At 40.5% G+C, this 26,680-nt stretch overlaps 1 pseudogene; it reads left to right on the top strand.

Moving 5' to 3' along the window:
• The window catches only part of LOC141620808 (external alternative NAD(P)H-ubiquinone oxidoreductase B2, mitochondrial-like), a 36,869-nt pseudogene extending 28,135 nt beyond the window's left edge, over positions 1 to 8,734 (top strand).
• Positions 8,735 to 26,680: the final 17,946 nt, after the last annotated feature.

The raw sequence follows: 26,680 nt of genomic DNA, 5'->3' as shown, positions 1-26,680 counted from the left end.
AAAGGGTAACGCTCTTTCATGATATCTTCTGCCTCCCATGTAGCTTCCTCAGTCTCGTGGTTAGACCAAAGGATCTTAAGCAACACTGTCTCACCACTCCTGGTCTTCCTAACCTTCCGGTCTAGGATCTTCTTAGGCACCTCAAGGTATGATAGGGACTCATCCAACTCTAAGCTCTCTGCCTCTAACACATGTGACGGGTCGCTCACATACTTCCGCAATTGTGATACATGGAACACATTGTGCACTCTCTCCAATGCACTGTAACGCCAAACGATAAGCAACTTCCCCGACTCGCTCTAAGATCTCATAAGGCCCTATAAACTTCTGACTTAACTTGCCTTTCTTCCCAAATCTCATAACTCCACGCATCGGAGATACCTTGAAAGAACCTTGTCCCCAACCCGAAACTCTATGTCCCGACGATGTAGATCTGCATAACTCTTACCCGATCCCGGGGTGCTCTCATCCGTTCTCTGATCATCTTAATCTGTTCTACCATCTCATGTACCATCTCTGGTCCTAAAACCACTGCCTCAGCACTATCGTCCCAACAGATCGGACTCCTACATCTCCTCCCATACAAAGCCTCAAACGGTGCCATACCTATCTTTGGTGTGATAGCTGTTGTTGTATGAAAACTCTATCAAATCCAACCTCGATCCCGCTACCACCAAAATCCATCACACAGGCCCGCAACATATCCTCAAGGGTCTTGATTGTTCTCTCTGTCTGCCCATCTGTCGCGGGATGAAATGCTGTACTCATCTTCAAAGTCGTTCCCAACGATTCCTGCAACTCCTTCCAAAACCTCGATATAAACCTCGCATCTCTGTCGGACACTATGTCCTTAGGGACTCCATGTAACTTAAGCACGTTCTTTCGATAGGCCATAGCCAATTGTGCCTTAGTCCATGTATCTTTCATTGGAACAAAGTGAGCTGACTTGGTCAAACGATCCACTATCACCCAAATCATATTGTTACCTTGTTGACTCCTCGGCAAACCCACAATGAAATCCATGGAAATGGATTCCCACTTCCACTCGGCACCTCCAAAGACCAATCTTACCTTGTGGTCTTCTCTGTTCCCCTTTAACTCTCTGGCATGTCAAACAACGGGACACAAACTCACTGTCTCTTTTCTTCATCCCAGGCCACCAAAACGTGTTCTTCAAGTCCTTATATAGCTTGTCTCCACCTGGATGAATCAATATGGTGTGCAATGAGCCTCTGTCATGATTGTCTTTTTCAACTCCTCATCATTAGGCACACACCACCTACCATCAAACCTCAAACTACCATCGTATGAATGGAAAATCGGGACACCGTCCCTTTTTCTACTCCACTCTCCACTCAACTATCTTAGGATCCAAAGCACCGCTTATCCCGAATGTCATCATAAAACTCCATATGTCTTGTCATATCACCCATAGCATCTCCTTTCGCATCATATGAATCCCAAAACTCGCTACCTCCTCCCCTGACCTCATCAAAGATAGAGCTGTACATAAGAATGCACACTCTTTCTACTTAAAGCATCAAGAAACAACATTGGCCTTCCCTTCATGGTAGATGATTTCCATGTCATAATCTCCAATCAACTCCATCCACCTCCTCTGTCTCATGTTCAACTCCTTCTGCGTGAAGATGTACTTGAGACTCTTGTGATCCGAAAATACCTTAAAGATTGCTCCATAAAGGTAATGCCTCCAAATCTTGAGAGCAAACACCACTGCACCCAACTCCAGGTCATGAGTAGGGTAATTCTCCTCATAAGGCTTCAATCGCCTAGAAGCATAGGCAATTACTTTACCATTCTCGCATCAACACACATCCCAACCCATTCTTGAAGCGTCCCGTATAAACCTCGAAATTCTCGCTCCCTTCAGTAATGCTAGGACAGAGCCGTGGGTCAAACGCTCCTTTAAGGTTTGGAACGCCGTCTCACAACTCTCATCCCAACGAAACCTGTTCTCTTTCCTCATCAACGCCGTCATCGGTCTAGCTATCTTGGAGAAATCTTTCACGAACCGTCTGTAATATCCAGCTAAACCCAAGAAACTCCTAACCTCAGCGACATTCTTCGGTGCTTCCCACTTTGTCACAGCTTCAATCTTTGCCGGATCCACAGCTACTCCATCTTTAGAGATTACATGCCCCAGAAAAGCAACTTCCTCTAACCAGAACTCGCACTTGGACAGCTTAGCATACAACTCATGATCTCTCAAGGTCTGCAACACGATCCTCAGATGCTCCTCATGCTCCTCCTTAGTCTTAGAATAGACTAAGATATCATCGATAAACACCACTACGAATCGATCCAAGAACGTCAAGATCCTATTCATCAAATCCATAAACACTGCCGGCGCATTAGACAATCCAAACGGCATCACCACATACTCATAGTGGCCATACCTCGACGTGAAAGCCGTCTTCGGTATATCCACATCTCTAATCTTCACCTGATGGTACCCCGACCTCAAATCAATCTTAGAGAAGACTGTTGCACCACTCAACTGATCAAACAGGTCATCTATTCTTGGCAAAGGATACTTGTTCTTTATCGTCACACGTTCGGCTCCTGTAATCTATGCACGGACCTCAAGCTCCCATCTTTCTTCTTCACGAACAGAATCGGTGCTCCCCCGGGCGATACACTCGGTCTAATGTACCCTTTTCTATCAAATCGTCCAATCCGCTTCCGGTTCCTCCATCTCCTTAGGACCCATACGGTGCGGTGCCTTAGAGATTGGCCCCGTCCCTGGCTTCAACTCAACGGTGAAATCTATCTCCCTCTTCGGTGGCAACCACGGAATCTCCTCCGAAAGACATCCGCAAACTCTCCCACCACGGGTATCTCATCAACTGTTGGACTCGCTATCCGATCATCTCTCACATGGCACAGGATCAAAGGACATCCCTTCCTCGATAAGACTTCAAGGTAACAAATGAATCAACTTAACCTTGGGTTTGACTAAAAACCCACGGTAAGACACACTAACACCCTTAGGACCTCTTAGGGGCACTTTCTTTTGATGACAGTCTATCTTAGCCTTATACTTTCCTAACCAATCCATCCCAACTATCATCTCAAAACCATTAAAAGGAAACTCTAGCAAGTCTACAGGGAAATCGACTTGCCCAACTATTAAAGATACATCTCTAAACAACCTCCCACACGATACGGACTCACCAAGGGTATGAAAACTTGCTCCTTAACCGACTCATATACTCTCGGACCCAACCGCTTTACATGACTCGAAGACACAAACGACTGAGAAGCCCCGAATCGAACAAAACAAACGTAGGAATACCATTAACAAGGAATGTACCTGATAACATGCGCATCCTCCTCACCGCCTTCTTCTCCATCATGAACAACTTGCCATCGGTCTTCGCGCCCACCTCCCGGGACAAGATTACTAGCCGATGCGGTCGGCTTAGCACCCGACCCTTGATTGTTGTTGTTCGTCGGTGTCTTCGATAAGAATTACCGCCGTTGCGGTTGCCTCCACTCTGTAGCTCGGCCTCCTCGGTTTGGCCATGATCCAGCCCGGCCTGTTGCTCGCGAAGCTCGTGCGGTCTCTCGAAAGATCCCGGTGCACTCGTGCACTCATGCCTCTTGTGGCCTACGCCACCACACCCAAAGCAGTCACTCCCCACTGTTGCTCACACTCCCACGACCTCTCCCAAAGGAAGTTCCAAAGACTAAACCCGGATCCAGAAGAAAACCCCTTAGATTGATTGTGGTTGCCTTTCTTGTAATTAGATTGGCCACCACCCTCGCTCTCCGATTTCCTCTTCTCACCACCCGACCTCTCCTGCGCCATCTCCACTAGTCTCTCAGCTCTCCCAGCCCTCTCATACGCTTCCTTTACATCAGTGAGGACTCCCACGGGTAACTTGTCCATAATCTTCGTGGTTAGTCCACTCTCAAACCTCAAGGCCAAATTCTCATCGCTCAAACCCATGTCCTCTCGCATATCTAGATTTCTCATTGAACTCGCTGTAATACTCAGCCACGGACATCTCAAAGCGATCATCTTAAACTTATCAAACTCCTCCCTCAACTTACTCCTCACATGTTCCGGCACAAACTCCTTCCTCACAGCCCTACGGAACTCCTCCCAAGGTATAGCAGGTAACTCCTGGTTGGTATATATCTCCTTGGCACTTACTTTCACTGAATCCCACCACTTGCCAGCTGCCTCCCTCAGATAAAATGCAGCCTGATCCACTCTCATCTCATCGGGACAAAGGGACTAAATCTAGTATGTTCTCCATCTCCCTCAGCCAACTATCAAGACGGTTAGGCTCCTCAACTCCCTTGTACTCCTTCGGGTTAAACCTCGCAATATAGAGGCTGACTTTAGCATGGTCAACCTCCTTCTCCTTACTCTTATCCTTGTCCTCATTCACTCTCTTCAGGGTCTCAGTAAGAGCGTCCTGGTGCTCTAACATCTTAACGATGTCATCCGTAGTCATAAGCTCTGCTCTAGCGTACAAGGCATTTTTCTTGGGCGGCATCTTGAAACTAAACATATATAAGAAAGGGTAGATATGAACATACGTACTAAACTTCAAAACACGAAAACACGATGCCCAGAACCCACTCGATCGAGTACCCAAACCCACTCGATCGAGTGACAGGCTACTCGATCGAGTGCCCCTATGTACTCGATCGAGTACCCAAACTCCAGAACCAAACGGACTTTCTCACACTAACCCACTCGATCGAGTATATAGGCTACTCGATCGAGTGACCCCCTACTCGATCGAGTACCCTAGTTACTCGATCGAGTGCCCCAAAACGCGATTCTGACTCAATTTCGCCAAAAACCTATCCGATCGAGTCAGTCTTACTCGATCAAGTATTACTAATACGTAAAAGCTACCCGCATATTACGTCATATACTAACATGATAACTTTATAAAATCACATTACATCATAACATTCATGCTATTAATTGCCACGTTATAAAAATTCCGTATGCTATCAACAATGTTTATATATATATCATCACCTTCCTTTCATCTCATCAACTTTCAATTTAAACATCCATCCATCATCACATTCCATCACATTGTTACATAAGTTACTAAGCACACACATGACTCAACACATATTTACCCCACGTGACCGGTTCAAAGCTGTAGGGCGACCCCTTGCGACTTTAGGACGTCTCCCAAGCCTTTGCACTAGCTCCTACGACTTTTACCCCGGGTTCATTTTAATTGACTCCCTATGTTCATTAAGTTCATTGGTTACGAGTTTTGGGATCGTCGCTCGATACCATTTGTAACACCCCCATACTCCAAGTGCCTTACCAGGACCACTCAGGTATGGAGACATCACCATCTCGGTTGCCCGAGGTATGATAATCAAATAGACAAAATAGAAACAACATTTATTATAAGTAATTTAATGAATAAGTTACAATCCTCAAACCAATCGAAAGTACAATACATTATTCCAACTAATCGTTTCTCAAATGAAATGTAAATAAATACTAAACTACAGTGGAAGACTCTATCGTCATGTCGTGGCCATCCCCACTATCCAGCACCATCTCTATACTGCTCAATATCTGCTCACCATCCCCGAATGGATCACCGCAGTTTTTACAAAACAACACCGGGTCGACTAATCACACAACCAAAATAGATAATAACAATAAGGCAAACAGACAAATGAATCACACACATACACACAACACCAACTCCCATCATCATCTCAACACCGACCGTCCACTTGGACCCACCACCATGGGGGACCGCAGCCGTTCCCACCTAAGCCCCGCTCATCGTACGAGCGATAACCCTGTATCATTAATGTGCACATCCCCTTTCGTGGCGGGTTCCACGAAGGGCGAAACTAGGGCGTGAGATCACTCCCGCAAGTGACCCCACTCAGCCGAGAACGCATCTCGAGAACCATCACAACCAACCGCAATCACAATCACAATCACAATCACAATCAAACAAATAACTACAAAGACATCACCAATATCCCATTATGGGACTAATACCGAGTAGGAAATCCTACCCGGAAAGCAAATACGCAGACGATCTAAACAATTGCCTCAAAACGGCTCCTCTACGAATTCTCCTCCTATCATACATAACACATAAAGACTACTATTCAATTCCTACTCATAAAATCCCCAAACCCTAAATTAGGGCTTGACCAAAACTAGCAAAACATTATAAAAATTATGCTAGAAGCTTACCCTCGACGCAAGGAATCCAACAACACGAAAAACAACGAGAATCGACCGTCGAACTCCGGAATCGTTAAGGATGCGATTAGGAAGAAGAACTGCTGCTTTCTCTCTTAAACAGGTTTTAGGTTTTGGTAAAAGTGTTTTAAAACAAAGACGAATTGGTTTAAATACCCTAATCGCATAATTAACAAAACCCGCGAAAACTCCCCCGTAAAACCGGGCGCTCGATCGAGTACCCAAGGTACTCGATCGAGTACCCCCTACTCGATCGAGTGCCCGAGCTACTCGATCGAGTGCCCAACAGGTCAGAAACTATTTTGCTGCGACACTTACCCTTACTCGACAGAGTAAGGGCTACTCTATAGAGTACCCCCAAGACTATAAATACGGAGTATTACATTCAACTTGTTCTTGATTGCCACAAATCAGTTCAAGGTAAGGTTTTAACTCAATTTATCCCTTTGTTTTCAAAGTTATGGTATGATATTGCTAAGATTTCGAATTTTCATCATAAGTAACTGAAATTAAGTCTTCTTCATGTTATTCTTTGGATTTAATTGTATATAAACCTCGATTATACTGTTATTAGAGCAATTTCTTGGTTTAAATTGGAATTTTGAGTTCTAGGGTCTTGCTAAAATCGAAATACCTTATCTTTTGTTTGATTATCATACTGTCTTAAGCCTCTTGATGTTGGTAAAGGTGTTTTGAGCAAAGTATTGGTGTTTTGAGTAAAATACTTGGTGATTTGCTGAGAAAATTTCCTTAAATGTTCGTCTCAAAATTTTTATACAAGTAAAAACAATCCATCTTTTGTAAAGTTCTGGTGTGCCTAGTACCTTTGTTAAAGACTTGTCTTTTGCAGCATGGTGAAAACCAGAGGTCTACCCAACAAGAGGACCCGTCCTAACGTCCAACTTGAGACGGGTCAGTCAAGCAGTGAACCCGTAGTTCCACCGGTGGAAGCATATCCATCGGTAGTTTTCTCTGATTTCAAGCAGCGCAAGGCCTTTGTAGCCTTGATGAGGCGTCCTTTCCGACCTACTGGGTGTGAACCCCGAGATTTTAGAGACCTTGGGGATTAAGGGAGACATAATTCATATATTTGAGATTTTGGGAATTGAGGGGTTATACCATTTAAGGAAGAAGTCCTACCCCCATCTGACCTTAGAATTCTTGAGCTCGTACGAGTATGATAAGAAGGAGAAGACCGTCTCCTTCCACCTCATGAATGAGGATCACGAGCTGACTTTGGATGAGTTTGCGGGCCATCTGGGTTTGAAGGAGGAGGGAACGGGATACCTGAGTGACGTGGATAAGAATAGTGGTGCCCCTCTTTACCTTCCTTTTCTGACCGGCCGACCTGCCCCTAGTGCCAGTGCTATGCTGATCAATGATGTGCAGCATGTTTCCCTTCGTGTGTTCCTGAGGATGATGACTTGTTTGTTATATGCGAGAGATGATGTGAGTAAACTTAATTCTCATGAAGTCATGTTACTTATGTCTTACATTAACCTGCACCGTAGGAAGCCGTTTTATTATAGTGCTCCAGGGATAGTGTGCTCTAGTCTGGAGCGCATGGCACAGTCTGAGACCCGACACATTGCTTGCGGGGACATAGTGACCTGCCTAGCTCAGCGTCTGGCTGATTTTGAGACCCCACCTCCAGAGGGGGATGAGTATGTGGAGACTGTTCTTACCATGGACACCCAGTATTGGCGTCAGAACAGATGGTTGAGGAAGTTGGATGATGGGTCTTATGCCTGGAGGGTGAGGGGATCTATGTGGATGGTACTTCCTGACCTCGCCCATCTCCCTGTTGTTGACCACTTGGCTGAGTGGGAACCCTGTGCTATACCTAGGCCTGAGCCCCAGGCCTATCTGATAGATCCTACCATTCTTTTGGACCTACCTGAGCCGGTCACCGTGCCTGAGGGACAGCAGCAGGCACCTCCCGCACCACGTGAGCGTCGTAGGGTCAGACAGTCTAGAGCAGACCCGGTTATGACCGAGCCTTGCTACTCAGCCCCCGACACCTACTCTTACCATTACTCGCCCTATCCCACCGTGCATGACCCTAGGATGCAGCCGAGTGACTTGTCTGAGCGGATCTCCACTACTTTGGTGCTCCGCAACCTGCATGAGATGGCCCATAACTAGGGCATAGGGGAACAGCTAGCACAGTCTGTCTGGTGGAGAGGACCTGTATTGGACACGGGAGTCTTCTACAGCTACGGAGTTGATCCTGGTTTCTGGAGACCACCGGAGGAGATAGAGTTTGGCTGCCTCGCGGGACCGCGGGGAGCCAACTACGGCAGCCAGCTAGGAGGGGATTACTCAGCAGCAGGTTTTCCAGGAGCAGGTAGCTCAGGTGCAGGTACTTATGGCGCAGGTGATGACGATAACATGGAGGAGGGTCCGGGCTTTTGATCTTTTGTTGTATTTCCTGGATTGGTTTCTTTTGTGTTGGATGTTTATTTTCCAGATTTATTTCTTACTGTTGGATGACTGTAATCGGCTATAAGGCCGTTACTTATGTTTAGCTTATCGTGTGGAGACGTGTTGGATTTAGTTATATTTGGTATTGTAGTAGTGAGTTTGGTTGCAGGTGAATTCGTGAATGCATTGTGAGAACTGCATCAAAAGCTCTCTGCCTGTCACAACTCGACCGAGTAGAGCTTACTCGGCCGAGTATACAATTATACTCGACCGAGTAGCCATTTATACTCGGCCTAATATTACTGTTACAGGGACCATATGTGTTTGATAATTACGAATTGTAAGATTTATGTGAACATTTGTATGACGGAGTGTGTGGGTGCTTTATAGTGTCGCTTAGCGTAATCCATTGTCCAAAAATGGGCTATGATCACGTTACAGGTGCGTATGTGCTTGGATAACATATCGATTTTTGAAAGTTAGTCATATTGCCGTGGTTGAAATGAAGGAACTTCACTTGTTCAAGGTGCTGCATGAGTCTATATATGATAGGTGAATGTTAACGCAACAACAAGGAAAGTGTTGTAGCTGTCACAAGTTTTATACGTATATATGTTTGGTTATTTAATGTAACCTTTCGTGGTGTCAATGTTTGGTTACAGTTATAACGGGTCCAACTGGATGAGTGAAACTGGTGGTCAGTATGCGACTAAAATAACAGATAATGAATAAAGCTGTTATCATTTGATAACAACATCTTTAGATGTATAGAGAACACTTAATTGCCGTCACTTTCTGTTGCTATGTACACAAGTGTGTAATGTCGTAGATCAAGTTTTGTAACATGAATTAAGGTCATTTACAGTTTGTGAGTAATGTCACAGTTATGATGTAGGTGTTAATTGTGGGTACGGGAAGTGGTTAGTGGTGAATTTCGGGGACGAAGTTCCTTTAAGAGGGGAAGAGTAATGTCGCGGAAACAAATGATGAAATTATGTCTGTAATACTTGAAATCACATGTATGATATGTATGTTAGTATTCGGAATTACATTCATGTTACATGTTATTGAAGTTACATTTACGTTTCCTTGAAGTTGTATCGATGTTATATTTTAAGTGATATGAACGTACGTTGAACAACTCTGTAGGGGTGTGTGGGACGTGTACTTTTGTGGTTGTGTATCGTTACTGGTCGTTGTGTTTCTTGTACTAAGATGGTAGATGAAAGACATGTGGTATGGGATAAGAACGTATTTTGCTATGAATTTATGATGGGATTATTTCCCGTAAGTTTTGTGTGTGATAGTTGTTGGCCGATAATACATGGAAGAATAGTTGTGATGGTATGATTGTTGTTTGAATAATGTGGTGTGGTGGTAGTATCAAGGATGGCCAAAGTTTGTGGTGAGTGACGTGTGGGCTGAACTTCGGGGACGAAGTTCTTTTTAAGGGGGGAAGACTTTAATACCCAGGATATTCAAGGACTCTGTTGATCGACCCTGTTGACCAAGATAGACCGTAGGGAGGAACGGGTGAGGGATCGGGCTTGTAACATGAGCCTTATAGGATTTGTTTACTCAACCAACCAGAGGCTACTCGGCCGAGTATCGCCTATACTCGACCGAGTAGAGCCTACTCGGCCGAGTACTCCAGTACTCGGTGCTGCTGTCGACGTATTAATATAAAACGCAAGTTCGCGAGATTCATTTCATTTCCTCATTTTCTTCGACAGTTTCTCTTTCTCTAACCCTAGCCTGCCAATCTCTCTCCTATCACACCTATCTCTATACACTCTCATAAGGTAGCCTACACCTCCACCATGGGGAAAGACGGGATTCACTTAGGAAGGTTGCGTGCGTGGTTGTTGTCTACAACGGCGTCGATGCGTGTTATTAGGTAAGTCTCTGCCTTGTGTCTTCTTTGATAGATTTGAGAATAGCTATATAATAGGGGATGACTATGGTTATAGGATGCATTTTGGAGGCTTGCTTGGCTATGTATGGATGTGTTTCACGATTTGCGACGAGGTAGGGTCTCCCTACTCAGGTTACTGTCAATTGATTTAAGATTGTGTTTGTTGTAATTATTGTCATCTGCTGATCATCGGAGGTTGAGTGTTGTGGTGATGATGTTGGTGTGGGTGTGTTGCGACGGTTATGGTGTTGTGGCAGCTGTGATGCTGTGTGTGTGTGTTTGTGGTGAAGTCACTTGCGGGAGTGGCTTCACACCCTAGTTCGCCCTCCGTGGAACCCGTCACGGGAGGGGATGTGCACATTAAGGGACATGGATTGTTAGTCGCTCATTGATGAGTTGGACTAGGTGGGGATGGGCTGCGGTCATCCACTGGCGGTGAGGATTACCTGTTGCAATGGGTAATCTGGAAGGGCTACACTCTCTGGTGTGTAGTCAGTTACTGTGTGAGGTCGGGTGACCGGGGTTGGTGGATGATCAGCTGGTTATTTATCGTGCTTGTCTTATTTTGATTGCTCAGTAATTGACCCCGTGTTATGTTTTCAAAACTGTGGTGATACATTCGGGGATGGTGAACAGTTGGTTTAGCAGTAGGGCTGAGCAAATAAACCGATTATCCGAACTGATCCGATATCTGATCTGGATTCGATCCGAAAAAGTGGATATCCAATCCGAAAAGCAATTTGGATCAGATATCCGATCCGAAACTTTCGGATACGGATCAAATATTGGATATCAGCTCTCAAAATTTCGGATATCCGGTATCCAAACCAAAAGTAAAAAAACATTCATTTTGGTTGTTTGGATGGATGTGGGTCTTTGTTTTTGACGTAATAAAGCCCATTCACCCAATGATGAGTCATAATTATATACATATTTATGCCTCCCCTTAATTGCTTTTGATAGGGTTTTCGTGCTAGTTTATATCATTTACATGCCTTTTATGTTAGAATGTCGATACTTCCGCCTTTTGATGTTTGATGCAGGAATGATGCATTTGAGGAGCAAAGGAATGAAATGAGCATCGTGGAGTGGGCATGAAGGGATACACGAAGCATGGCACGAGAATCCATAAGAACGAAGGAAGAGAAGTTAAGAAGAAAACACGAAGAAAAGAGCTTCTTATTACAAGTGCCTACTTTGAAGAGCCATATCTCGAGTTCTACAATATATTTTCAAGTGATTCCAATTGGAGGTGAAAGCTTATCCTCTTAGCTTTCCAACGCCGCGAAAATCGCTTGTTTCTCACAAGTAACGAAGAAATGACGGCCGTTTGAAGTTCAGTGCGCGAAGCAGGAAATTGGTGCCTCGATCGAGTCAACCTTGGCTCGATCGAGGAACTTCATGCTCGATCGAGTCACTCTCGACTCGATCGAGGAACCAACCTAATCAACTAAATTTCGCAATGTCGAGAGTTGGGTGTTCTTGAACTTTGGTGCCTCGATCGAGTCACTCTCGACTCGATCGAGGAACCTTCCAGTTTTATAATTCCCGCAACTTTCCTTAAGTCGGTTATGTATTGCTATAAATACCAAAACTCGTACCCTAAGTTATTATGCTTTATTTTTACATTGAGACGGCTATATACTCTTGCTAGCTTTAATCTTTCCCTACTACGGTACTAATATTTCCTTAGTAATTAATCATTCAAGTTTATGTTCTTCAATTGTTATTCTTGTTGCATATTCTTAATCATGTCTTTAATTATTATTATTGTTGTTATTATAATTAGTATGAGTAGCTAAATTCCTCATCTAGGATGAAGGGGATCTAGGTTAATTAGAAAGGGGAAATTGATTAATTGCTAGTGAAATCGTTTAAGTTGCCGTTTGATTATTGTTCTTCTTCTAGTTAATTAACTTAGGCCTGAGTTGTTAATTAGTGTAGCAAATTAATCCTTTCGCCGACCGGGTTAGAATTAATATAGGCTGCGATAATCAAATAGATTGTATCTAATTATAGCGACCGCATGTTAGAATCGATCTAAAGGGCATAATAGAGTCGACCGATCTTATGACCTTAGACAGCTTGGTAGATCTAGCAATTGATTAATAGACCCCATATAATTGACCTAGTGAACCGGAAATCCTAGACTTTTAATATTATTGTTTATCATCTTTATTTTACTTGCAATTAGTTGATTAGCATACAAATAATCAAACCCCCAAAATTGGTTAACTTAAGACGGATTTAAATATAAACAAACTAGATAATCACCGCCTCCCTGTGGATTCGACCCTGACTTACCACTAGCTATCTTGTTAGTAGTAGTTTAGGTTTACTTTGATTAAGGTGATACGACTTTAGCCTTATCACCCAACCCAATACAAAACCCTAAAAATTCAATCCCTCAATCCCTCTTTACTTTGTTCCCCATCTGCCTCCCTCATCTCCTTCCTCTCATCTCTGTCATCACTAACCACCATCCCATCAGCATCTCACCCACCCAACCACCGACTGAGCAACAAAACCAATCACGAGCAACAACAAAATCAATCACGAGCAATTCAGGCGTCATCGCTACTCCGTCTTACATCTGCAACCAGGAGAAGACCTGACTCCGTCGTCAGCAGCAACAAGTCAACAAGTTGCTCTGTGTTCCGAACGCCGACGCCGCATCAACCGAGCTCATCATCACCAATTGACCGAGCCCAGCAACCGCGGACCACCAGAGTTCAGCAATCGAATCACCATCCGTGTTGAGCGTGTATTGATTGTTCATATTCAACACACTTGAATATTTAATTTATAATTGATTAATGTTTTTGAATTCTGAAATTGATAATGAAAATTATCTTGGATATTAAATTCGTTTTGGATATTAAAAGGTAATAAAAATTATCGTTTTGAATTCCGAAATTGATTTTTTCGGATAGGTAACGGATATTTGGATATCTGATCCGAACTTTTCGAATACTAAAAATTGGATATCCGAATGTTTCGGATCAGATATCGAATAATGAAATTTGTGAGTTTCGGATACGGATATCCGATCCGAAATCGGTTTCGGATCAGATATCTGATCCATACTCCCCTACTTAGCAGGTACAGTTGGTTTTTGCCCTGTGGCTGCTAGGATGGGAGGGATCGAGTTATCACGCTACCAATCTAGAAGTGCTGTATAATGAATTATAGTAGTATTCCTCTTTTGTATAAGTGTTTGTATCAAGTTACGTTGTAAAGGCCACATTAATGTTTTAACAATGTTCTATTATTGTCTATTTGATCTACTACTTCGGGAAACCGAGAGGGTGACACCTTTATACCTTGGTATGGTCCTTGGTAAGGCATCCTGGTGTGCGGGGGTGTTACAGGAACGACCTTAAAGATGAGTACAGCTTTTCATCCTGTGACAGATGGTCAGACTGAAAGGACTATCAAGACCTTTGAAGATATGTTCAGGGCTTATGCCATAAAGTTTGATGGGAGTTGGGAGGATAGGCTGGACTTGATCGAGTTTTCATAGAACAACATCTATCACACCAGGATTGGGATGGCACCGTTTGAGGCCTTGTATGGCAGAAAGTGCAGGATTCCGATATATTGGGATGATAATGCTGACACAGTGGTCTTAGGACCACAGATGGTGCAGGATATGATTGAGCGAGTTCGCATGATTCATCAAAAGATGAAAGCGGCTCAAGATCGCCAAAAGAGTTATGCAGATTTTCACCGCAGGGACATTGAGTTCACAGTAGGTGACAAGGTCCTTTTGAAAGTGTCATCTATTCGAGGGGTGATGAGGTTTGGCAAGAAAAGGAAGTTGAGCCAGAAGTTTATCGGTCCGTATGAGATCCTAGACTGCATAGGTGAAGTAGTCTACCGGCTAGCTTTACCACCATGGCTTGCTCGGGTGCACAATCTGTTTCATGTTTCGCAACTTCGGAAGTATATGAGCGATCCATCATATGTGCTTGAGATTGAGAACATAGAGTTAAATGAGTCTCTAACTTATGCGGAGGTTCCCAAAGAGATCTTCGACCGGAAAGTGCGCAAAAAAAAGGAACAGTGAGACCGTCTTACTAAAAGTGCTTTGGTCAAATCACAATATGGAAGAGGCCACATGGGAACCAGAGGAGTCGATGAGAAAGCATTTTCCTCACCTTTTCGATCAGGTATGTTTGGTTACGGGGACATAACCGTTGTCTTTTAAGGAGGGTAGGAGATGGTCGCATGCTTGTTTGAGTTAGTTGAGGTTAACATAGTTGTGTTTTTGTCATCTTTCGAGTTCGAGTTGAGTGTTTTGTCATGTAGTGTTAGAGTTGTTGATACATTTGGGTAGTTTGTGTTGTCGTCTTTGATCGGTTAGCGTTGTGTTGAATGTTTGTTTTTTTTGTATGGTATTAACTTCAAGGACGAAGTTCTTTTTAAGGAGGGAAGACTGTAATGCCATGTTTTTCTAAGTTCTGTTACTCGGCCGAATATGGCTTACACGGCTGAGTAATGCGTCGTGTGTTTCTGGTCAGGCTACTGTCCAGGAATACTCTTCCTAGTAGGGAATACTCGGCCGAGTATTCTCTATACTCGACCGAGTATCCGGTCTGACGGTAATTATTTTCGCGGTTTGATTAAAGAGGATTAGAGTTATAAATTACGATTAACAATTTCACTTTTCATTTTTACCAAAATCTAAAACATTCTACGTACTCTAATAATCTCTAATCTCTTCCAAGATCTTGATTGTTCGTGAGTCCTTGTTCATTTCTCTATTGCGTCGATTGTGTCGGTAAGTCACTAGTCTTATACCTTTTGTCAGTTTTGTCTTTTAGGGTTTTACCCTAGTATTGGGAATTGGGGAAGGGGATAATTTCATGTGGTAATTGGATTCTATGATTGTTGTTAGGTGGAGAATTTGTAGAAGAGCAATTCTAGGTTCCTGTGTTGACTCGTAATCGGATATGTGCTAAGGTAGGGTTTTCCTACTCAGTTGATTGTATAATTGATTTAAGTTGTGATGATGTGATTTAATTAATACGATAAGTAGTGTTGTTGAATTGTATGCCTAATTGTTGAGTTGTGGTGGATTGATGATGATGGTGAGGTGCGTCCTCGGCTGAGTGGAGTCACTTGCGGGAGTGGATTCACATTCTTGATTCGCCCCTTGTGGAACCCGCCATAAGAGGTGATGTGCTCATTAAGAAACATGAGTTGTTACTCGTTGTGATGAGTGGGGCTTAGGTGGTCAAGGCTGCGGTCCCCCACTGGCAGGAATACATACCTAATGTGTTGTCAGTATTGAGACATGATTGGGAATGTGGAACGGTTGCGAAATAGCTGCCATTGCTTTTGTATAGTTTATCTTATTTATACAGTGAACTGGCCTCATTGTTGTTTTGTAAAACTGTGGTGATCCATTCGGGGATGGTGAGCAGATTGTGACAGGTGATGGTTATCATTAGTTATGGGGACGAGATGGGATGTCATCACTTCGAGTCTAGCTTCCGCTGTTACGGGTTTAGCTGTTTTGATTTCAGTTGTTGAGATTCATATACACTTTCATTTGGTTTTATTTTAAGACATTGTAATCGTTTAAACATTATACTTTAATAAATGTTGTGGAATGGTTTTTTTTATATACTATCCTCGGGCAACCGAGATGGTAACAATTTCTCATGCTAGGGTGGTTCTTGGTAAGCACTTTGGTATGTGGGGGTGTTACACCGGGTCCTAGAGAACTCTCGTTATGACTAGGTCGTCCTACTAACACATGCTTAATCTAATTCGATTCCGTGCCTCTCGACTTATAGAACGAATTAACAAACTTAATCGATGAATATGGCCACTAAACAAAGATTAATCATGTCGATGCAAACATCTGATAGAAACAAATAGACAATATTACATTAACCTAATTTTACATTTACAAATATTAATCATGCATGGCTTCCCTAATCCCTAAACAAAAGGAACTACTCACTCATATTGAAAATGAAACTAACAACAATGTATGAAATAATAAACATGCTAATAATGTAAATATACTAAATGAAATTGTATAAATTATAAATAAACTAAGTAATGACAACATATGGAAAGTGAGATTACTAATGATGAGAAATATAGTAAGGAAATTCTAATGATAAACTTGGTAATAAAATGTGATAACAAACTAATATGAAATGCTAGTAACTAAATTGTAAATCGTGAATTAACAATAATGGAAGATGCAATAACGTAATAAACTAGAAACGAAATTAATGATACAAGAACTTGAAGCTTGAACGAGAATAAAAAACCCCAAATGAACTTCACAGGAAAGATTTTATTGAAATAAGAACCAAAAGCTTAACCAAATGTAAATTGTTTAACACAACCAAATGCTTAACAATATTAAAACTAATATGAAAACTAAGAGAGAATTTGTGTGCTTAAGGCTAAAAGAGTGAAAAATGATGTAAGAAAAATGTCCTACAGTGACGGATTAAGACCCCTATTTATAGTGAAATAGGGGCATAACGTAAAAATCCGAGAGCAAGCAAACCCCGATCGGGTACATGCCACCCCGATCGGGGCCGAGTGAATCCGGTTTTGGTTCCACTCCCTCGGGCATTGGCTGGTTCATAAGTCGACAGTAACCAACCTGAAAAAGTAATAAGTAGGAAAAAAGTGTTGGTTAAAATTTAAATTGAATAATACCTTACTAATTTATAAAATAACAATTAAATCGATTTTTCTAATTAAATAAACTTACATCGGTCTCTTCTGCTCGAGGGTTAATCCAGTTGCCATGCTTATCTTTCTTGAACTTCTCCATGAGCTTGTACGGTGTGGCTTCAAAGACTGAAAAATTATATGAAAAAAATATTACTCCGTATTATAGATCGATAATCGTTAATTCTTTGTTATGAGAAAACAAAGTTATGAAATACACTAAAAATAAATACTTTAATGAAATAAGAAATTTTATAAATTTGGGAACTCAAATGTACTTACCAATTCCTTAAAAGCCAAAACTGCATTCTTCCTTCCGAGAGTGTGGGTTGTTAATACTTTCCCATCTTTCGATCCCGACTTTGAAGTTTTAGCAAATTCGGGATTCTCTATTGGCCTTTTCTTCAATTTCTCCCAATTTGTGACGGTAAGCCACTCCGACTTTTTCTTTGCGATGACGGCATGGGTGATACACTGGGTAATACGCCTCTTGATCCGGCTCTCCCACTCAGTCCTAAGGGGATATCCTGGTTCGTCAGCCCGAACACTACCCTGAAATTAAAAAAAATGAATTGTTATTAGTAGATAAATAAATTTAATTATATTATTAAAAAATAAAAATATTATTAAAGAATTAAATTATTATTAGAATAAAAATATTATTAAAGAATTAACCTCAAAATATTGCCACATCCTCTCTCGCTGCTCAAGAGTCATCTCACTCCAATTGGTGACGTACTCCACGTACGTATGAGTGAATGACTTGGTCAAATATTCGCGGATCGGCTTGTCCTCCCACCTTGAAATAAATGACATAAATTAGATCAGGTGATTTAAAATGAAATTATTAAAGGAAAAATTGCAAAATGTGACCTATTATAGTTGATATTTTTCAAAATATCACATATTATACTTATATTTTCAAAGTATAATATATAGGATTTTGAAAAATATGGACTATAATGGGTAGTATTTTGAAATGCGTCATTATTTAAATAATATACAAGAAAGTCAATAAAAAATAAAAAAGGAAAGCATTACTTACCAGGATCCTCTGGCAGGATCCTCTGATAGAACAACTTGCATGTCCTCTCGTCGCCGCCGCCGCCGTGGTGTGGTCAGTAGCGCTCTCCTCTACCTCCTGCTCCTCCTCCCGGTCACGTCGTGCACGACTACCACCTCCAAACATCCGTCTCATTATGCCACGACCTACCATAATTACTAACTATAAACATTCCAAATTGTTAGTCAAATATGTGATACATAACGCAATATATGTCTAAATCACACAAGAAAGTCAACAAAAATAAATCACACAATAAATTGTCTTAAAATTAACCGTAACTCAAAATAAAGATCATAGTTTTACACAAATGGATTAACATTATTGTTAACCAAAAAAACTGAATAAAATTACTACGAATTAAAAGAGCTTCATCTCCTGAAAAAAGCATTCCGACTTCGTGCACTTCTTCCTCATTTTCCCACTCTTCTCCCTCTTCTTTTTTCTTCATCATTATCTTCATCCTCTTCGCCGCTTTTTATAACCACTTCGTATTCATCTTCACTCCGGATGTCTTCCACCAAAATTGGTGAAATGGAATGATCATTGACAACATCAACATCTTCTTGAAAGTCAATTTCTTTAACAAGAGCGTCGACATGTGATCTAGCCTTGATTTTAAAAACCGCAGACCATTGATTATCTTGCTTAGTGATTGGATAAGGAGAATAACAAACTTGATCGACTTGATAGGCTAACACAAAAGGATTATGTCCACGAAGTCTCTTTGCTTGGTTTACATCTACAAGTCCGTAAACCTTATGGATATTGAGTCCTTGTGGAGAATTATAAAACCAATCACATTTAAACAATATGACCCTATAAATCCTTGGACCGGTATAATAAGCAAGCTCAATTATTTCATTTAGAATTCCATAGTAGTCCAACCCTTCTGTAGAACTTACACAAACCCCATTGCTTAAGGTAGCTTTCGGAATATCAACCTTCTTCTTAAAAGCACGAAATTTATAACCATTGATAGAATATCGTCTCCAAGTCCTCACCATGTTACTAGGACCCATTGCTAGAGTCTTAATTAAAGGATCCTTCAATCTATAAGCCTATTCAATAAGAAATGTTTTAACGTGTTATAATTTTATCATTCTTAAATAAGCAATATGTTAGTTGTCTATTTTAAATAAAATGTATAACTTACTTCATTTCTGAACCACTGCGTAAAACTTTTGTCACGTTTGCTCTAAACGTCATCCGACGAAACAACGTCGGGAAATGTTAGTTTGATATGTGTCTCAAACTCCCTATATCAATAACATATTTTTGTTATATATTATTTATAATTTAAGCCAAGCATAATAATTAAGAATGAATTTAGTAAAGAAGACGTAACTTACTCTTCATAATGCTCTAACAATTTTTCACAATTCCTTAGCACATAAAAGTGAGCTTCTTCGAACTATTTCTCATCCAAGAATCTCTCAATACATTTCCCGGTTGTAGTTCCCATGTCATCATTGAATAACGTGGGTAGGTTTGAATTTAGATGGTATTCTAAATTCAAACCAACATCCAAGTCTTTCGCTTTTGTGTCAATATGATCTTCAAAATATAAAGAACAGAAATTGGAAATTTTCTCTAACAAAAAAGCGTTGCATATGGAACCTTCCACCCGGGCTTTGTTGGTAATCTTTTTTTTTTCAAATGATTAAGGAACCTAAAAATATATTGAATTTGTAAATTAATAATTAGTTATTATTTTCAATCCGAAATAAATGATTAAAGGAGTAAATAAGTGATATATTACCTCTCAAATGGATACATCCATCGATATTGAACAGGTCCTCTAACTTTCGCTTCATAAGGTAAGTGAATGGGCAAATGCTCCATTGAATTGAAGAAAGATGGGAGAAATATCTTCTCTAAGTTGCATATTATGTCCGCAATGTTTGACTCTAAACGTTCCATAGATTCAACCTTAATTGTAGATGCACATAGGTCTCTAAAAAATTGGCTTATCTCCGTTATTGCATTCCAAGAAGCCGTCGGGAGTAAATGTTTCAAAGCAACAGGTAATAAACGCTCCATAAAGACATGACAATCATGACGTTTCATCGAATGCAAGATCAACTTCACATGATCGACACACCTACTCAAATCCGAAGCATAACCATCCGGGAAATTCAAAGAACAAACCCAATCACACAAAGCCTTTTTTTCAGCAGTTGTTAAAACAAACCTAGATGTTATAGGCCGTTTATAACAATTTCAATAAAGTCAGCTTTACCTTTAGGTCCAAATGTAGTTTTCTTTGGTACATTCATCACCGTGTTGATAATCTGTTCAAAAAAGTTTTTCTCAATGTGCATAACATCTAAGTTGTGTCGAATCAACAACGTTTTCTAATAAGGAAGTTCCCAAAATATGCTTTGTTTCCACCAACCTTTCTTCTTGTCTTTCAATCTTTTTAATTCTTGATCAGAAGCATCAATTACTTTTGGTAAATCTTTTACCGTATCCCACACCTCGTCACCGGTTAGTTTCGTTGCGGCTATGCGGGTTTCAGTTTTCTTCTTTAAAAAATGCTTACAATTATTGCGGAAAGGATGATCAGGTTTTAAGAACCCACGGTGACAATTGAACCAAGAAACCTTCCTACTATGTTTTAGCCAAAACGATTTATGGTCTTTTTCTTGACAATAAGGACAAGCACGGTACCCATTTGTAGACCAACCGGAAAGCATACCATATGCAGGGAAATCATTGATCGTCCACATTAATGCGGCCTTTAATTGAAAATTTTGTTTCTTAGAGACATCATAGGTGTACACGCCAATTTCCCAAAGTTATTCTTTCAACTCTTTGATTAACGGTTGGAGGTATACATCCAAATTTGCCTTAGGGTTATTAGGACCTGGAATGAGCAAAGATAAGATCATAAATTGTCTCTTCATGCATAACCAAGGAGGTAAGTTGTACGGAGTGACAATCATGGGCCAACATATGTAATTCCTCCCAAATTGCCCAAAAGGGTCAAATCCATCTGTACACAAACCCAGACGAACATTACGAGGCTCACTTGCAAATTTTGGATGTTCTCTATCGAAATGTTTCCATGCTTCTCCGTCACTTGGGTGTGCCATTGTCCCACTTTCTCTTAATCTAGAGTTTTTATAGTGTCAACTCATCTCACCTGCTATGTGCTTGGTTGCATATAGTCGTTTAACCTTGGTGCAAGCGGGAAATAAGTTAGTGGTTTACAAGGAATTCGTCTCCCACTTGAATTCTTTGCACTCTTATACCGATCTGCATGGCACTTTGTGCATTTCTCAAGATTAGCATTTTCCTCCCAAAAAAGCATGCATCCAGTAGGACACGCATCAATCTTCTCATGGGGTAGTTGCAATCCCTTAAGCACCTTCATTAAAATTGTACGCCATTTGATTATCCTTTGGAATAATGTCACCAACGAACGACATAGAACCATTAACACATCTAAGAGATATGTTGTTCTCACATTTGAGTGTTGCCAACCTAGCGGCCGCTTGCAACAGACTCATATTACTTCCCTTATACACTGGTTGTTCGGCTTGTTCTAGCATTTTAAAGAAGCCTGAAATTTGGGGGTTTGGGGTTTCATAACGCACTTCTTCATCGCTAAGGTCGTCGGGATTAAGTTGATCTTCCAATATTTGTTCAATATTATCGCGTAATGCATTTTCTACCATCTCTCGGTAAGGATTTCCACTAACTACGCTACTCGTACTTTCTTGGATAGGCAACTTCTTACCGTGGTGCGTCCATACATAGTAATTATCGGCAAAACCATACGAGTAAATATGACTTAGAACATCCCTCTTTCCTCTATAAGCTATATTCTTACATTTTTTACATGGAGACTTCATTTCACCTACATCTTTATACACGATACTTTGTTCCGTGAATTCAATAAACTCCCTCACACCCTTTGCAAATTCAACCTTAGGTTTCTTTTGTTCATCTAATCTTTCATACATCCACGCTCGTTCTAATCTTTTCATGTTATGTATCTACATTTCAATATATATATGTTATAAACAAATAATAGTAAAATAAGAATAATAGCAACCAACAATACACAATAAATATTACTCCATATCATACAAATATATAATTATTGTCAACAAGTACTCCATCTTCGAATTGGGTCCTTATCACTCCAACCTAAACCCGTCAATGTACGTTTCAAGTCACTAGTAAACACACACCTGTTATTTATTAATGAGAAGAAAATTCAGCAGCAATTCCCCTTAGTTCTCCAAATACACAATGTAGAATAAATAATTATTCCACATATGTATTTAGAGAACATTAAAGGAATCGTTACGTCATTATTCACAAGTACGTGTTTACTACCTAAGTGACTTGAAACGTACAAAGACAGTCCCAAAACGGGGATTATTCAAGAATTGCTCCTAATGAGAAATTCTTGAACGGGTACTAGGTCGATCAACATCAAAACAAACAATAATTTGAACATCAACAATAAAAACAATGGCTACTAATTTTAAACCAATTTCTAACTTACAATTTATATTCTTCTAATTTCTAACTAGCATAACAATTTGTAAATGACATTTTAAACCAATTTCCATCATTTGACATTAGTTTATAATCATATCTAACTTACATTTTAAACAATTTTCTAACTTACAATTTATATTCTACTAATTTCTAACTTATATTTTTAACCAATTTACAACATTTTACTAATATATTAAATTTTATAACTAACATAACAATTTCTAACTTACATTTTTAAAACAATTTCTAACTTACAATTTATATTCTACTAGTATACTACTAATTTCTAACTTATATTTTTAACCAATTTGCAATGTTTTTGACCAATTTACAACATTTTACTAATATATTAACTTTTATAACTAACATAACAATTTATAAACTATTAATATACTACAAATTTCTAACAAACATAACAATTTCTAACTTACATTTTTAACCAATTTCCAACATTTTAAACCAATTTCTAATATTCTACTAAAATATTAACTTTAACAATATCAACAACAATAATACACAAAACATCAACTATAACAACATAAACAACAACTACATCAACAACAACAATGGCTACTATCCTAGATTCATTAGCATAATTTAAATAGTAATTAGTAATTTAAAAAGATAATTAGTAAGAAAAGATTACCTAATTAACTAAAACTGAAAATGGTAGTGGTTAAAAACAATGGCAGCGGGAATAGGTGGCGGCGGCGGCAGGAGGGTGGCGGCAGCGGCGGATAAAGATGGCGGCGGCAGTCTTAACAGGTGACGGTGGCTGATGGGGTGAACAATGGTGGTGGTCGATATTTTGGGGTAAATAATTAGGGAAATTGATTTGGGGGAAATGAGAAAGGTAAATGGGTCACGGCTTTGTTTTCTCAGAAAAAGGAACTTGTGACGGAATAGCCATCACAAATTCCGTCTCAATCCCGTGTTTTTCAATTTTTGTGACGGAATATCCGTCACAAGTTTAGACTTTTGTGACGGAATATCCGTCACAAGTTATATTTATTCCGTCACATGTGTACTTTTTAGATTCCCTCTGCAAGAAGTGACGTGTGTCAGAAAAAGAAAATTTGTGACGGAATATCCGTCACAAATCCGTCCCATTCCCGTGTTTTAAATTGACTATGTGACGGATTTTCCGTCACAAGTTTACTTTTTTTGTAACGGAATATCTGTCACATATAGTGGACTTGTGACGGAATATCCGTTGCAAATCCTTGTTTTTGTGACGGACTTTCTGTCACAAGTTCCTCTTTTGTGACGGGTAATCCGTCACAGCCTTTGGCGCCCTTGTTTTTGTCAACCCGCCAAATTCCTGTGACGGTATGTGACGGCTAGTCCGTCACAAATGTCAGTCCGTCACAAAGCCGTCACAAGTCCGTCACAAACCCGTGTTTTGTGACGGGATTTTCATCTGTCCCTACTGTTCTGTCACTATGCCGTGTTATCCTTGTAGTGTACCTTCAACAATACTAACACTATACTACTTTCAACAATACTAACACTATATTACCTTCAATATTACTAAAACTAAGTTACTGCCTTCAATAATACTAATATGACATTAACAATTTAACAAAACCCCCAATTTCTAACCCTAACTACAATTAATTAAGAAAAATGCTAATTAAATTACAACTACATACTTAATAGGCATCACTAATGTTTAAATACAACTACATACTTAATAGGCATCACAAATTAAAAAAAAAAAAATTAAGGATTGAAGTAAGATCGGATAATTCAGATATCCCATCCGCTTTTTTCGGATATTAATTTTCGGATATCCGATTCATTCGGATCGGATAACGGATAGTAAAAAGTTTGATTTTCGGATACGGATATCCGATCCGAAAGCGCTTTCGGATCGGATATCCGAATCGTGCTCTGCCCTACTAGGTCTAGTGTGCACTCACTTGGTCCATCCAATACTCCATTAGGTCAACTGTAGGTCTCTCATGCATCCCGATATACTTTTGCAGGTCTTGAGCATCAATTGGCGAAGTGCGGTGTGGTCGGTGTAGACAACCACTTTGGACCCAACAAGATAAGGTCGGAATTTTTCAATGGCATGGACAATAGCTAACATTTCCTTCTTAGTTGTAGAATAATTGCATTGGACTTGATCTTGCTTGAGTAATAGATTGCATGATGCCTCTTGTCGATGATTTGGCCTAAGACCGCCCCCACGACGTAGACGAAAGCGTCACACGTGATTTCAAAGGGGATGCTCCAATCCGGTGCTCGAATGATGGGAGCCGTCACTAGTGCGAGCTTCAACCTATTAAAAGACTCAAGGCAAAGTTGATCAAATACAAATGGGGCATCCTTGAGGAGAAGTGAAGTTAACGATTTTGCAATCTTTGAAAATTCTTTGATAAACCTTCTATAGAAGCCGACTTAGCCGAGAAAGCTTCTCACCCCCCTTCACATTTGTAGGGGGTGACAAGTTCTCTATTACCACCACTTTGGCTCCGTCAATTTCTATTCCCCTATTGGAAATGACATGACCAAACACAACTCCCTCCTCCACCATAAAATGGCATTTTTCCTAATTGAGGACTAAGTTGTGCTCCTCACATCGACTCAAGACATTAGAGAAATTAACTAGACCATGATCAAATGAATCTCCATGGACACTAAAGTCGTCCGTGAAGACCTCCATACTCTTCTATAAGTAACCGGCAAAGATAGCCATCATGCACCTTTGAAAGATGTCGGGTGCATTACACAACCCGAATGACATTCTCTTATAAGCATATACTCCTATGGGATCCGTGAATGTTGTTTTCTCTGGACATCCGGGTGAATGTTTATTTGGAAAAACCCGGAGTAACCATCAAGGAAACAATAATAGGCATGTTCCGCCAATCTCTCCAACATTTGGTCTATAAATAGGATGGGGGAATGGTCCTTGAGGGTGGCGACATTCAACTTCCGGTAGTCTATGCACATCCGCCACCCGGTCACCGGACGGGTAGATAAATAAGTCCCATCCTCTTGCAATTTCAAAACTTCATTTTTGACAATTTCCGCCATTTTCGGGTTTAATCTCTTTAGACCTTCGATCGTGTTCGACTTCCCTACTCAAAGGTGATTCTGTGCATGCACAAACTTGGACTTAATCCCTTGATGTCATCAATATTATACCCAAAGCCTTTCTATGATTCTTGAGGACTTTTAAAAGTTTTTCCTCTTGAACCTCATGAAGGTTAGCACTAAAGATCGAAAATTTCTTGAAATTATGGAAGTTAGAGAATGGGTTGTCTTTAATTTAAAACACAATGGGTGTGTTGAACTTCGTTCCTGGGCGACTACTTTCACGGTAATTGTATGGTGGCTTTGGCGTTGGAGAAATTGTAGGGTGTTTGGATGAGATGATACCGTCCCAACTGAGTTGTTCACAATTATTATGCGGGTATATGGGAAGTTATTAATGCTAAGGAGGTGACGGACTTGGGTCTTAGATCGAGGGAATGAATAAGCAGGGAGATATTTGTTTGATGGGTTGCAGCTCCGACTGAATGGGTGACTTTGAACATTGACAGAGCCTTAAAAGGTAACACAGGACTATCGGGGTAGGTGGAATATTCCATAACTCGGCTGATCATGTTATTGAGGCTTTTGCTGAAAAACTGGGGGTTGCGACGACCACAAGAGCGGAATTTATGGCTCCCAGACGAGATTTAATGATAGCAACTGAACGAAAAATTCCAAGACTTATCATACAGATGGACTCGTTGATGGTTGCTAACATAACGGAGACGGTCCAAGCTTACCCATTTGCTCATTCACATCTGATGCA

Source organism: Silene latifolia, chromosome X, assembly GCF_048544455.1.
Source record: "Silene latifolia isolate original U9 population chromosome X, ASM4854445v1, whole genome shotgun sequence".
NCBI classification, from domain to species: Eukaryota; Viridiplantae; Streptophyta; class Magnoliopsida; order Caryophyllales; family Caryophyllaceae; genus Silene; species Silene latifolia.
This window is presented reverse-complemented; position numbering and strand designations above follow the sequence as displayed.